The sequence below is a fragment of the Dendrobates tinctorius genome, unplaced genomic scaffold, assembly GCF_039654945.1.
Source record: "Dendrobates tinctorius isolate UK_male_01 unplaced genomic scaffold, ASM3965494v1 ptg000075l, whole genome shotgun sequence".
NCBI lineage: Eukaryota > Metazoa > Chordata > Amphibia > Anura > Dendrobatidae > Dendrobates > Dendrobates tinctorius.
The window spans coordinates 29,013,995-29,028,454 of NW_027361743.1; the positions used below are offsets into that span (position 1 = coordinate 29,013,995).

General features: G+C 42.4%; 1 long non-coding RNA gene across 1 annotated transcript; it reads left to right on the forward strand.

Moving 5' to 3' along the window:
• Positions 1-672: 672 nt before the first annotated feature.
• LOC141096480 (uncharacterized) lies at positions 673-4,607 on the forward strand. The gene is made up of 2 exons (XR_012233693.1): positions 673-953; positions 4,292-4,607. It is a non-coding gene; the product is annotated as an uncharacterized lncRNA (long non-coding RNA).
• The last annotated feature ends 9,853 nt before the right edge of the window (positions 4,608-14,460 follow it).

The following is a 14,460-nucleotide window of genomic DNA, read 5'->3' on the forward strand; positions in this document are numbered from 1 at the left end:
GATAAGAAGCTCAATCTCATGCTTTCCCAGTTAAATCTACTGTAAATTGTGTCTCTCCCATGTTTCCCCTGACATCCAGCTTCTACATATGTATTATTCCTAAGGCTGCCTTGGCTAAAGCATAAAGGCCCCACACATATTACGGGCCCTGTAGGGATTAGGTACAGTGAAATGTAAAAATTTGGGCACCCCTGGTCAAAATTACTGTTATTGTGAACAGTTAAGCAAGTTGAGGATGAAATTATCTCTAAAATGCCTAAAGTTAAAGATGACACATTTCCTTTGCATTTTTGGTAAAAATATACAGTACAGTATATATATTGTCATCGTTTAAGTTTTAAAAATTACAAAAAGTAAAATGGGCTGATGCAAATGTTTGGGCACCCTACATGGTTAGTACCTAGTAGCACACCCTTTTAAAGGATCTCAGCTTGTAAATGTTTTTTGTAGCCAAACAAGAGTCTTTCATTTCTTGTTTGAGGTATTTTCTTCCATTCTTCCTTGGAAAATTCTTCTAGTTCTCTGAGATTCCTGGGTGTCAGGACTCTGGATTCCGTGTTTCATCTGTGGTACTTTTTGCCCTTTTCCAAGATGGCGTCTGCTGCCTCTCTTCTGCTCATGTGATCTGCCTTAACTGTCTTTATAACTCTGGTTCCCCTCCCAATCCTTGCTTGTGTATTCTGCTAGAATTCCTGGCTTGTGTTGCAAGTGACTTTTCCTCTTCAGATACTCCGGCTCCGCCTTCTCAGCAAACCTTCCCAGCTCGCAGTGGTGCACGTGCTACAAACTGTTTTGCCTGTGTTACTCCGCATTCTTCTCCTGCCTGCTAGGACACGTACGCTCAGCCTGTTACAGCTAATCTAGTTTGGTATCCGGTGCCAGTTTATTTGACTGTTTCTGGACTCGTAGCTCTGCACTGCTTCCGGACTCTTTTCTAGCGACTGCCTGCCCTGGTATGAACTGTGTCTTATGATCTGCATTTCCCCATTAAGTGCTACGCCCATAAGACTTTGCCCGCAGCAGAACTGCAAATCAACTACTCCTACCCTGTTTACCGTACATTGAAAGGTTGTGCACGTGCTGCACCCACGTTTATGCATATAAATACTGACTCTGCCTGCAGCAGAGCTGCAAAGGAATTCCTCCTGATATCACCTTATTTGCTGTGTTTTTGAACGTGCTCACGCGTTGCGCCTGTGTTTGCTTTGAATAATACAGACTTTACACTGCATTCTGGTTCAGCTGCCTTATTTGTCTCAAGCCAAGAGATTACTGAGTGTACCACTATAACTGTTACACTGGGTCATCTTTCATGCACTGTTATTTTGTGATCTAGTCACAAATTTTCAATGATGTTCAGATCAGGGGACTGTAAGGGCCATTGTAAAACCTTCAGCTTGCGCCTTTTGAGGTAGTCTATAGTGGATTTTGACATGTGTTTAGGATCATTATCCATTTATAGAAGCCATCCTCTTTTCACCTTCAGCTTTTTTACAGATGGTGTTATGTTTGAATCAAGAATTTGTTGAAACTGCATTGAATCCATTCTTCCTTCTACCCCTGAAATATTCCTTGTGCCATTAACTGCAACACAACCCCAAAGTATGATTGATCCACTCCCATGGTTGGCGAGATGCTTTTTTCCTGAAATTTTGTTCCTTTTTTCTCCACACATACTTTTGATCATTGTGGCCAAAGACGTGTTTCCAAAATGCATCAGACTTATTTGGATGTTTTTGCATAGTTTTGACACTGAATTTTATGGTGAGGATGCAGGAGAGGTTTTCTTCTGATGACTCTTCCATGAATGCCATATTTATGCAGGTGTCTCTGACCAGTAGCAATGTATCTTAACTCCAGAGTCTGCTAAATCTTTCTAAAGGTATTTTGCAGTCAAGCAGGAGTTCTGATTTGCCTCTCTAGCAATCCTACGAGCAGATCTCACAGAAATTTTGCTTGGTCTTCCAGACCTTATCTTGACCTCCACTATTCCATTAACATTACATTACATTTCAAACTGAGGAAAAGGAAACTTGCACTTCCATGAGTAATTCAGGCTAGTTTTGTGTGGTCGAATGTTCCCATAGGCCATTGGGACCAGCATAAAATGTGCAGCCTGTGTTTTGGAAACCCACCCCAAAAAGGCATACTGTGATGAAAATTAGGTCAAACAGAGCACAGACTCAGTCTGCTTCATTAAAGGGCAGTTACACCTAAATCCCATTTTTCAGGGCTTCAAACAGAAATAAAAATGTGAAGTGATTCCTGCCTAAAAAGTTTATAACTGGTCACTTCATTTATCTTCTTGCTCCTTCATCATTCTAAACTAAGAGACATGTGATCAGAGTTTGGCAAAGTGGAGATTATCATGATGTGCGGGCTTCACTCATGGAAAGGATGAGATCCGGAGAGTATATACAAGGTTTTTTAATTCACCAATGTGTCTCGGCACCAAACCAACACCTTTATCAACGTAATAAACCAAGTGTCTTGGTTTCTTACCTTGATTAAGGCACTGGTGCCAAAACGCGTTGTAATTAAATCCTTGCTTACACTCTTCGATCCTTGCTTACACTCTTCGGATCTCATCCTTTTCGTGAGCGAAGCTCGCACATTGCGATAATCTCCGCTTTGCCAAGCTGTTGTCTGGACGATATTCTCCTTCAGACTTGGGACTACAGCTACCGCACATCAAACTTCTACATGTGTTGAGTCCTTAACACATGTTCAGGTTTTAAATACATTAGATGGGGACTGCTCCTTTAAGGGTTACCGTGACGAGGTGGAGTGGCTTGGTATACATTTTTTGCAAAAAACGTATTGACTAAATACACTATATTTGTTATCATCTTTTTACTAGCACTTGCTGACTACTGTCATATTTTTTTACTACAGAGTATTTTTGCACGTTTGTCATTCTATGCTTTCTTTTTGTGTTTCAGTCAGTGGGTGGTGTGAACACTGTCCGGCCGACCTGTTCACATTTGTGCATGTCACATGTGTTTTTAATCCATTATGTCCTTGCTTATGCATGGTTTGGGAGATTACCACCCCTCTCTTGTGTGGCATGCACATAAAAAGCCATCTTACGCCACATGCCCACATCAGGAAGTGCCTGTCTGAATCCTGCTCATTTAGGTACTGTTCACATGTTCAGGTTTTAAATACATTAAATAGGGACTGCTCCATTAAGGGTTACCGTGACGAGGTGGAGTGGCTTGGTATACATTTTTTGCAAAAAACGTATCGACTAAATACCCTGTATTTGTTATCATCTTTTTACTAGCACTAGCTGACTACTGTTATATTTTTTACTACAGAGTATTTTTGCACATTTGTCATTCTGTGCTTTCTCTAGGTGTTGAGTCCTTACATAACCCTAACATCATCGTCAGCCCCATTTTGCTCCTTACAGTACTGTCCTATCTGTACACATTTGTCCCATCCAGATCTTCCCCACTTTCAAAAATTTTTTGACACCCTCTTCCGTGGACGTAGTGTTGCCCATGCTCAGTACTTTCCTGGCATAATGGTCACAAGTGCATAATAGAAAATTTTAGCCTACCTAATGCAGAATGATATCCTTCTTATAAAACAATAGACCCGTTTCACCTATATGAAATGTATGAAGCATTACCTCTCCTTGACCGATGCGTCTCATGCTAAACGTCGTCACCGCACACAATTACGTTGTTATAATACATAATTGCTTTATATCTTCATCGGGTTTATCCTTGGCTCGGTTGCACAGTTTTATTGATTCCTATCATATTCACCGCACTGCCATAAAACTGCATCATCTGTTTAGTGTGAATATGATGAAAAATGCTGATGTTATTACAGTTCCACACTTGTAGGCAATGTTATTGAATACTGTGGAACTTCAAAAACAAAAAATCAGAAAAAAAATCAAAAAGTGCTTTCCAATACAGGCCCCCTACCAGTCTTGAGTTCTGCTCCCCACACAGTTATGGGAATAGCAGAAGAATACACCATATTGGAGGGAGACCGTGAATAAATATTGTTGTTTGTTGGCTGTGAAAATGGCCTCATTTTTGGTACTGTGCAAAATACACAATAATATAAGATCAAATCAGTATTACATACACCTCCGTAGTAGAAAAACCCATTTTAAGGGAATCTGTCAGTTCTGCTAATATTGTTTGAGTAACTATTGTATTGCTCAAGAAATATCATTTCTTCACCACCATTTTTAAGACCTGTGAGTTGTGAAATTGATCTATTATTCTTCCCGGAAATGTATGAATAAATTGACCATTTTTGTTCACAGATCTGTGTTGGAGAGAGCATCTGATACGATACAGAAAAAAATAGTATAGACAAGGAGCAAGTCACATGGAGAGGAGGAATTTACAGTGTCAAGCTGTGCTTACTAAAGTAAGTGAAGACAGCAGGATCCTGGACATACACAGAAACACAGAGCTTACATCCAGCATGTATTACTGGGAGGGAAACTCCCACGAGAGAAAAATCTGACATGTTGTACAGGCTGCAAACTGCATATCAGAGGGTCTGAAAATGGATGAAGGAATGAAGATTGCAGATTGAAACTTATTGTTTACCGTTATTAAATTAAATTGAACTACCTTATGCACAATTTTTTTTTCCCATTACAAAAATGTCCACAACCTTTAACCTTGTTGTATATATATCTAAATCAACAGATCTCCCATTCCACAGATTTCGTCACAAACATGAAACTGTTCATTGATTCTGGGATCTCTGAGATAACAACTTAACAAGGAAATGATTTGTCCCAGTGACTCCCTGATGTCATCATACCCAGGAGAGATAACATGTTATCTAGTTGTGATTAGTAGAGTTTGACCTTGGCTACACATTCTTCTTGACATTTATGATATCTACTTGCCTAAAAGTGTCCCTATAGGGATGAATGTCATCCAGCGATTTATTGTACATGGGGATGTCCACGGTCTCAATCGACAGCAGAATGAAAGTCTAGTCATGTCAGATTGCAAGATTCCTCAGTCTTAGGGTACCGTTACACCTAGCGACTTACCAGCGATCCTGACCAGTGATATGACGCGGTCAGGATCGCTGGTGCATCGCTAGGTGGTCGCTAGTGAGCTGCCACTCAGGCAGATCTCACCAGCGACATCGCTGGGGACGGGGATCGCTACTTACCTGTCAGACGCGGCGATCCTGCGTCCTCCCACCTGCGTCCACACGTCGCTCGTCGGCGCCACAGGAAGCGCCGCAGGAAGTGACCGACGAGGAATGATCCAGCAGCTTCTCGCGCGATCAGCGATAACCAGCGGGGGAGGCGGTCGGAGGTAAGTATCACATGCAGCGATATCGCTAGTAATATCGCTATAACGTCACAAAATCGGTGACTTTACAGCCATATTGCTAGCGATATCGCAGTGTGTAACGGGGGCTTTATGTTCTCATAGTAGACAATCTGAGGCCAGTGTGCACGTATGTGGGGCGGCTTGAATCTCTTACGTTTGCCTTGGCTGGTGTCAAGTGCTCTAAAATAAGTCCACGATAAAAGTCAAAAAGGTGTTGTCTTTCTAAAGGGAGTATAGAAATTCCAATAGCCCTTGGGCACTGGTGCCTGCTGATGTCCAAAAGCCAGTTTTTCAGAAGAGACACATGATGGTTTGGGGTTTAGAAACATATCAAACATTAGGACCCGGGAGCTTCAAGCTACCGTATATTGATGAAAAAAAGTCACCGCACAAAAAGAGAGGATTTATTCCAAAGTATCAAATTTTATTATACATATATTATAAAGACATATACAGTGCTGATGATGAGGTAGATGGAATTAAAGCAACTCACAGAATGGCTTAGTGAGTGGTTGACAAATATAATGCCAGACAAAAAAAACGTCTCCGGGCTACCCTCTGCACAAGATGTGTTATACCGGTAGTGATAATAAAATTTCTAGATATTATTTATAAATTTATATAGCTGCACTTATTAGTATATGTATAGCAAGCAAAAAATCCATTCATCTATCCCAATATATAGGAATTGTATAGGCTGAATTGTATATAAACGATTAATTGTAGATGAAAGGTATTATCTAAGCATGCTCAAGATGAGAAAATAACATGTAATGATATACATATACATCCAGTAGGATGGTGGTATTTCACAGATATCATTAAATGGAAGCTACAAATCAGTAATCTTGCAAGTATCTCACACAATCCTTATTGAAAAAATGACTAAGTATGGAATGGACAAGGCAACTGTTAGGTGGATTCATAACTGGCTTAGTGATCGGACCCAAAGAGTGGTCGTAAATGGCTGCACATCCAGTTGGAAGAATGTCTCAAGTGGGGTACCACAGGGCTCTGTCCTGGGCCCTGTATTGTTCAACATCTTTATCAACGATTTAGATGAAGGAATTGAGGGTAAACTGATTCAATTTGCTGATGACACAAAGCTAGGAGGGATAGCTAATACTAGAGAAGAGAGAGAGAGGATTCAAAAAGATATAAATAAACTGGAGCAGTGGGCAGCAACTAACAATGGTTTTTAACAGGGAAAAGTGCAAAGTACTACATCTGGGCAATAAAAATGAAAAAAGCATATACAGAATGGGAGGAATAGGGCTAAGTGACAGCACATGTGAAAAAGACTTGGGTATACTAATAGATCACAGACTGAATGAGTCAACAGTGTGATGCAGCAGCAAAAAAGGCAAATGCAATTCTAGGATGTATTAACAGAAGCATACAGTCTAGATCACGTGAAGTCATTATTGCCCTCTACTCCTCTTTGGTCAGACCTCATCTGGAATATTGTGTCCAGTTTTGGGTGCCACATTTTAAAAAAGACATCAACAAACTGGAGCAAGTTCAGAAAAGAGCGACCCGAATGGTGACCGGTCTGCAAACCCTGTCTTATGAGGAAAGGTTGCAGGATTTGGGAATGTTTAGCTTGCAAAAGAGAAGACTGAGAGGAGACTTAATAGCTGTCTACAAATAACTGAAGGGCTGTCACATTGTAGAAGGATCATCTTTATTCTCATTTGCACAAGGAAAGACTAGAAGCAATGGAATGAAACTGAATGGGAGGAGACACAGATTAGATATTAAAAAAACTTTTTGACAGAGTGATCAATGAGTGGAACAGGCTGCCACGAGAGGTGGTGAGTTCTCCTTCAATAGAAGTCTTCAAACAGAGGCTGGACAGACATCTGTCTGGGATGATTTAGCGAATCCTGCTTTGAGCAGGGGGTTGGACCAGATGGCCCAGGAGGTCCCTTCCAACTCTACGATTCTATGATTTACACTGGCTACTGGGAATTTTTTAGACTCATACTTCCTGGCCTTTCAGGAAGAGTTTTCAGCAGGCTCCTTAGCAGAGACAGGATTACAATAACATTTGAAACCTCTATAGCTGATAGCACAGGATCTACAAAGCAAAATTGTCCTTGTCTTAGCTGACCCTGCTCCATCTCCCTTCATAATGACCTTTGCACAGGCTCATTAGACACTTCAGCACAATGGATAGGGACGGGTCTGACCACTGTAGCTATGTACTTATTATTATTTATTTATATAGCACCATTGATTCCATGGTGCTGTACATCAGAAGGGGTTACATATAAATTACAGATATCACTTACAGTAAACAAACTAACAATCAAAGACTGATATAGAGGGGAGAGAGGACCCTGCCCTTTTGGGCTTACATGCTACAGGATGGTGGGGAGGGAGACAGTAGGTTGGGGGGTGGCAGCAGCTCCGGTGTTAGTGAGACGGTAGCTCCAGTAGTGGTAAGGAGGTAGCGGGGTCATTGCAGGCTGTAGGCTTTCCTGAAGAGGTGGGTTTTCAGGTTCCGTCTGAAGGATACGAGTGTGGTTGATAGTCGGACGTGTTGGGGCAAAGAATTCCAGAGGATGGGGGATATTCGGGAGAAGTCTTGGAGGCGGTTAGGTGAGGAGCAAATAAGTGTGGAGGAGAGAAGGAGATCTTGAGAGGACTGGAGATTACGTGAGGGAAGGTATCGGGAGATTAGTTCAGAGATGTATGGAGGAGACAGGTTGTAGATGGCCTTTTAGGTCAGTATTAGTAATTTGAATTGGATACGCTGAGGGAATGGGAGCCAGTGAAGAGATTTGCAGAGGGGATAAACAGAGGAGTAGCGAGGAGAAAGATGAATTAGTCGGGCGGCAGAGTTAAGGATGGACTGGAGAGGTGCAACGGTGTTAGCAGGGAAGCCACAGAAAAGGATGTTGCAATACTCAAGGCGGGAGATGATGAGGGCATGCATAAGCATTTTAGTAGATTGAGGGCTGAGGAAGAGACGGATTCTGGAAATATTTTTGAGCTGGAGGCGACAGGAGGTAGAAAGTGCTTGGATGTGATGTTTGAAGGACAGGGCAGAGTCAAGGGTTACTCTGAGGCAGCAGACCTCTGGTATGGGGGGAAAGCGTGATGTCGTCAATTGTTATAGATAGGTCGGGTAAGGAAGATCTGTAAGATGGGGGAAAGATGATCAGTTCAGATTTGTCCACATTGAGTTTGAGGAAGCGGGAGGAGAAGAAGGAGGATATGGCTGATAGACACTCCGGGGTACTTATGTTGTTTCCTGAAACAATAACTTAGAGCCTAGAAAAAGCCTCTGTGTCCAGTGTAAAAATGACAAGATTACTAATTTGTGTTTATAATAAAGATAATGATATTAAATAAAATTACCAAACTTTTTTTAAAAATTATGTTTAACACCAAAAACGGATTTACACAGTGCATCATTTTCTAATGATAGCTTTTGTTTAAATGAGCAAAGGCAAGGAAGCTCAGCAGCAATGGCCCCCTCTACTGCAGGGCCCTTGTGCAGCTGCCATGTCCTACTTCCAACACTGTGTAGCGCCACCACCTAAACCACTTTGACTTTGGATCGCTCCCAGGATAACAATGCTCACATCCCCAGTAGACTCGACCTTTCCTCCGGCTAACAATGCAAACAACCAACAAATTCTGCAAGACATCCACTTCTATTCAGGGATAGAATATGTTAGAACATGTCAGCACACTAGTTCCTACCTGCAACAAGTCCCTGATAGCTCACTGTAATCTGTGACATGTTCCAGGTCTTGCTCAGCCATGCAAAAGTGACACATGTCATCTATTGAGTCTGTTAAGTATTTCCAGGTCAACCAGTGTGCAGAGCCTCCACACGTCCTGCATTAACACTCTTCACCACCAGCCTCTCCAACAATGACCAACCTTCATTCATCCTTGCCCAATTAAAAAGCCTAGTTTGGCCTCAGTCCGTCCTCTTAGTGATGGCCATCCACAGATTCACTTGATACCACGTACAGATTATTCACTCAGCGTCCCCTTGGTGCCACAGTTCATCAACTCAAGACCAAAAGTGCACAATCATCACATAACACAATATTATATGTACACAGGGCGCTGTTCTCTACTGATAATGAAAAATGTAGTCTCTTTACTTCTTTACTTAGAAGGAGGACGGGGTATACATGTTTACTGGGTAAACAAGCATGTTAAGTCGAATATACATGCATGGCAAACTCTGACCCGTGGGCCAAATCTGACCCACAGGGTGGTTATATTTGTCCCGCAACACCAGAACCGCCATTCCTATGTGAGGCCATTATTCTGTATCGAGGACTATGTGGGGCCCATTATACTGTATAGTGGTTGGCCTTTGACTTTGTCCAAGTTTTTCATTTTGGCCCTCTGTGTGTTTGAGTTTGTCTTACCTGGTTTACATCCTTAGATGATATTGACCTACAAAAATATGAATTTTTAGTATCTTGTTTTGGTTGTTTTACTAAGTCTTGAAAATGTGACAATGACAGTGGAAAACTACACAGCATAAAAAGCAATTTCTCATTCATGTCTACACTGTGAAGGTAAGAAGTCATTGTAGGATTTGGCAATGTCTTATCAGCCTGATCTAAGCACAGCCATAAATCCAGGGTGTAAATCTGTATTTTGATCCTCTGTCAACAGCACAGGAACCCTGGAGGCAGCGGTCACCTCCCAATGTTAGCAGAGCTGCACCCTGCAATTCAGAAACATTTATGACCCTTGTAATAAATGCTGATAACAGGAACATTGCTCGCTATCTCAGGTCTTGCACACAATCCAAAGTTTCTCCTATTGACAGAACACATCAGAGTAATCAATGTTATTCTGGATCTGTGCATAGGCTTTCTTCACCTGCAGCCCCTTACATGTACTGCTGCTCAGGACCCCTTTAGGAGATTTCGTGCACACCACCGCATTACTGATCCATGTTGCACAAATCCATAATACAATATATTACACCATATGTGGCCATACTCTATCCATTACCTATAGGGGCACGTAGAATGACCTACTCCATCACAAGTCTTATTAAAGGAATAACTTGTGATTCAACTGCTGTGAATTTGTGCCCATAAAAATGGTTACGGTTTTGTACCTCTCTGTAGAGAGGTCATTTACAAAGGAAAGTTGGCTGTTGGCTGCACAAGGCCGAGTTGTGCCTCTTTCCACAGACCACAACCAACCCAACATCTGGGGAAAAGCCAAGAACCAACTGTCTCTTCTGAGTGTATGAAGCACCCCCCCTCTATCCGGAGACCTTAATGTTACAATTGCACAGGCTTGGACTGGCCCACAGGGCAACCGGTGATTTTCCCGGGAGGCCCCTACACAGAAGTAAGTCACTTAGCCCCCAGCATGAGCAGCAGTTGGCCCAATACCATTGATTTTCTATGTACAGACAAAGGCTTCATCCCCACGGTAATTTAACAACCTACCCAATAGATAGAAGCAGAGATAAATTTGTGAAGGAGGATAATGTAATATCGGCAAGTAGCTGGATCCTGGAGTCAGTGTTACAGGTGGGACAATCCAGTTCGACACTGCAATTGCATAAAACATATAAAGGGGTTGTTTTATTAGTTTACAGAAGGCGGCCGCTGCAGGGATCACTTGATCGGTGAAGGTTTGGTCACTGTCACTTTTATGGGAAAGTATAACCTAGCAGCTGTTGCCGGTAATACATGGTGGCCATACAGTTATAGTGGATTGAAAAGTTCCTTATTCAACAAAACTTTGTTGTTTGTTTGGTGCAGGAATAAAAATTAAAACTGTTAGACGATTTCTGATTTCTCGGACTGCTATGTGTGCTGTATGGCTCTTCAAACAGGGTCCAGAGCAGGAGACCTCCCATTAGACCTTTCATATGCTCTAATAGGACAATATGGAGAAATTGTCACCATGGTATAATACATGAAAATAAGAACCTTTGTAATATATACTGGAAAAATGTGCTTCTTTCTCCTCCCTTCTTTCATTTTTAATCAATGGGTAAAATCTGTAAAAATCTGTATTCAGTGAGTATAGGCAGATTATCCCAGTACTAAAATAGTAGGCAGTTGGTGTTTTTAGAATTCTATGGAGAGATGAGGAAGGGAGGAGTAGAGGGTGACACAGACATTCTGCTGCAAGTTCTCCTGAAATGACACAACCAGTTCTCCATTGAAATTTAAAAGCACCAACTGTCATCGCTATCTCTGTAATTCACTGAACACAGATTCCTCACTGAAGACAGATTTTACCCAAAATTGAGAATTTTGAGAAGGAAGGATGAATCCAGGAGGAGAAAGAAGAATAAGATATATTACAAAGTTTCTTATTTTCATGTCTATTATTTAACTATAAAATACAAAACATTAAAACAACGGTGATGCTTTAAAAGGATTGTCCAGGACTAAACAAATGTTTTATCTGAGGAGTAGGTCATCAGTATGAGATCTATGGGGTTCCGATGCCAGGACCTGCTGGAAACAGCACCATTATTGGCCGAATGTCAGCAATGCTCAGGGTGACACCACAGCTCCGTGTATAGTTTAGTGACTACTACTTACACACAAAGCAGATTTTAGCTGATCGGTGAGGGTCCAACACCCATTACCCCCACTGAACAGCTAACCGATCTCATACTGATAACCCATCCCTTGTATTGTTCATCAATCGTTCAGTCCCGGACGTCCCCTTTAAAGGGATGCAAACAAGCTCTGGAGGCAGAATTATCTTCGAGGCACCATCCTCCCCAGAGTCTGGAAGAGGTCACTTATATAAAGTGATAAAAGATCATTTCTCAGCAACAAGACATCTGATATGAGGCAGACAGGTAGAACTGTTTTCAGCAGCCTACTATCTGTATGTCCATATTAATAGTTTACATAGGTCAAGTTTGGTGACAGATTCCCTTTAAGTGATGTTGAGTCAGTAACATAAAACCAAGACTGTAGGATCACAGTCCGGTCTAAGGGCCCCGTCACACACAGCTAGATCGCTAGCAAGATCGCTGATTTTGTGATGCATCAGCGTTCTCTCCAGCAATCTCGCTGTGTGTGACATCCATCAGCGACCGCCCCCCCCCCCCCCGCCGGGTATCGCTGATCGTCCAGGATCCTCCTGGGCCATTTTTTGATCGTTGGTCTCACACTGGCCAGCACACATCGCTGCGTGTGGCAGCGGGAGACCAACGATCAGGGACGCTGCAAGCTGGTATATAGGGTAAACAGTGGGTAACTAAGAGCCGCGCGGCTCTTAGATAACCACTGTTTACCCTAGATACCAGCTTGCTCGCTGGTCCTGATCGAGGGTGAGTCTGTATATGTGACAGCTCACCAGCGATCAGCCTATGTCCCAGCGATCCCATCCATGTCGGATCGTTGGTGGGATCGCTGGGACATCATTGTGTGTATCGGGGCCTTAACATACTTGTTTGTCTTGGAAGCAAATAAGCTGCAGAACTTTATCTATTATCCATTGAATTAGAGAGATAAAAAATGTGACCCTCTACATGGATCAAGGTGAAAATGGATAGACGGCACTTAAGCTGATGGAGAGCAGTGGATTAGCAGCACTGGTATGAAAGAGAATTTATCAGGTAAGTAATAGTTTTATTGTTATTTTCTGCCATTTACTGACGTTTATCAATTTTTTTAAGTCGAACCTGAAAACCCACTTAAAGAGAACCTGTCAGCAGGATTTTACCAAGTAAAGTACAGACAGGGCCGTATTGGCGCTGTCATACTGATTAAATCGATACTTCAGGTTAAGAAATCCTTTTTGTAGATTTTCTTTAATCTTTGTTAGGACTAATGGTGGACTCCAGTAAAATGGCGCCGTGGCACTGAGCAATCTAAGCATGCGCAGCCGCCGACACCATTTTCCTGAAGACTTCCAAGAGCTCAATCTGCGCAAACACAGCCAATGGCTAGGAAAGGTACACCCAGATACAGCAGAGGGGACGGAACAAAGCTGAAGACCCTACCCACAGTCCGGTCCACATGCCCGCCCCAATACACGAAGATATAAGGAAACTTCAAACAAGGATTAAAGAAAACCTACAAAATGGATTTCTTCACCTGAGGTATCAGTATGACAGCACGAACATGATCCTGCCAGTGTAAGGGGGTGAGATAGAATTACTGGAACGGGGAAAGCAGTTTTTTTTTATGCAGTGAGTAACCGAAGACAAAGAAATGGTTAACGAGTAGTGTTGAGCATTCCGATACCGCAAGTATCGGGTATCGGCCGATACTTGCTGTATCGGAATTCCGATACCGACTTCCGATATTTTTTCAATATCGGAAGTCGGCATCGGAATCGGAAGTTCAAAGTTGATTGACAGCCGAAATGACGTCATCATGATGCGCGGTGTGTGCGCATCATGATGCGCCGTCATTTCGGGCCCTCCGGGGGTCTCTGCCGGCCTGCCGGGGGCTGTGTGGACTGCCCGGGGTCTGTACCGGCCTGCTGGGGGGCTGTGCCGGCCTGCCGGTGGTCTGTGCACCCTGTGGGGGTCTGTACCGGCCTGCCGGGGGGCTGTGCCGGCCTGCCGGGGGGCTGTGCTGATGTCCGGGGGTCTGTGCAAGCATCGTCCGATGGGACTATAAGTCCCATCTGGCGATGCCTGCTACCATGACAGTGATTGACACATTAGCCAATGATGGGACAGTAGTAGTCCCATCATCCGGCTAATGTGTTAAATGTTAAAAAAAAAAAAATACTACATACATACTACATACATACTACATGCATGCTACATACATACTACATGCTACATACATACTACATATATACTACATGCATGCTACATACATACTACATGCTACATACATACTACATATATACTACATGCATGCTACATACATACCACATACATACTACATACATACTACATGCATGCTACATACATACTACATACATACTACATGCATGCTACATACATAACACATATATACTACATGCATGCTACATACATACTACATGCTACATACATACCACATACATACTACATACATACTACATGCATGCTACATACATACTACATGCTGCATACATACTACATATATACTACATGCATGCTACATACATACTACATGCTACATACATACTACATATATACTACATACATACT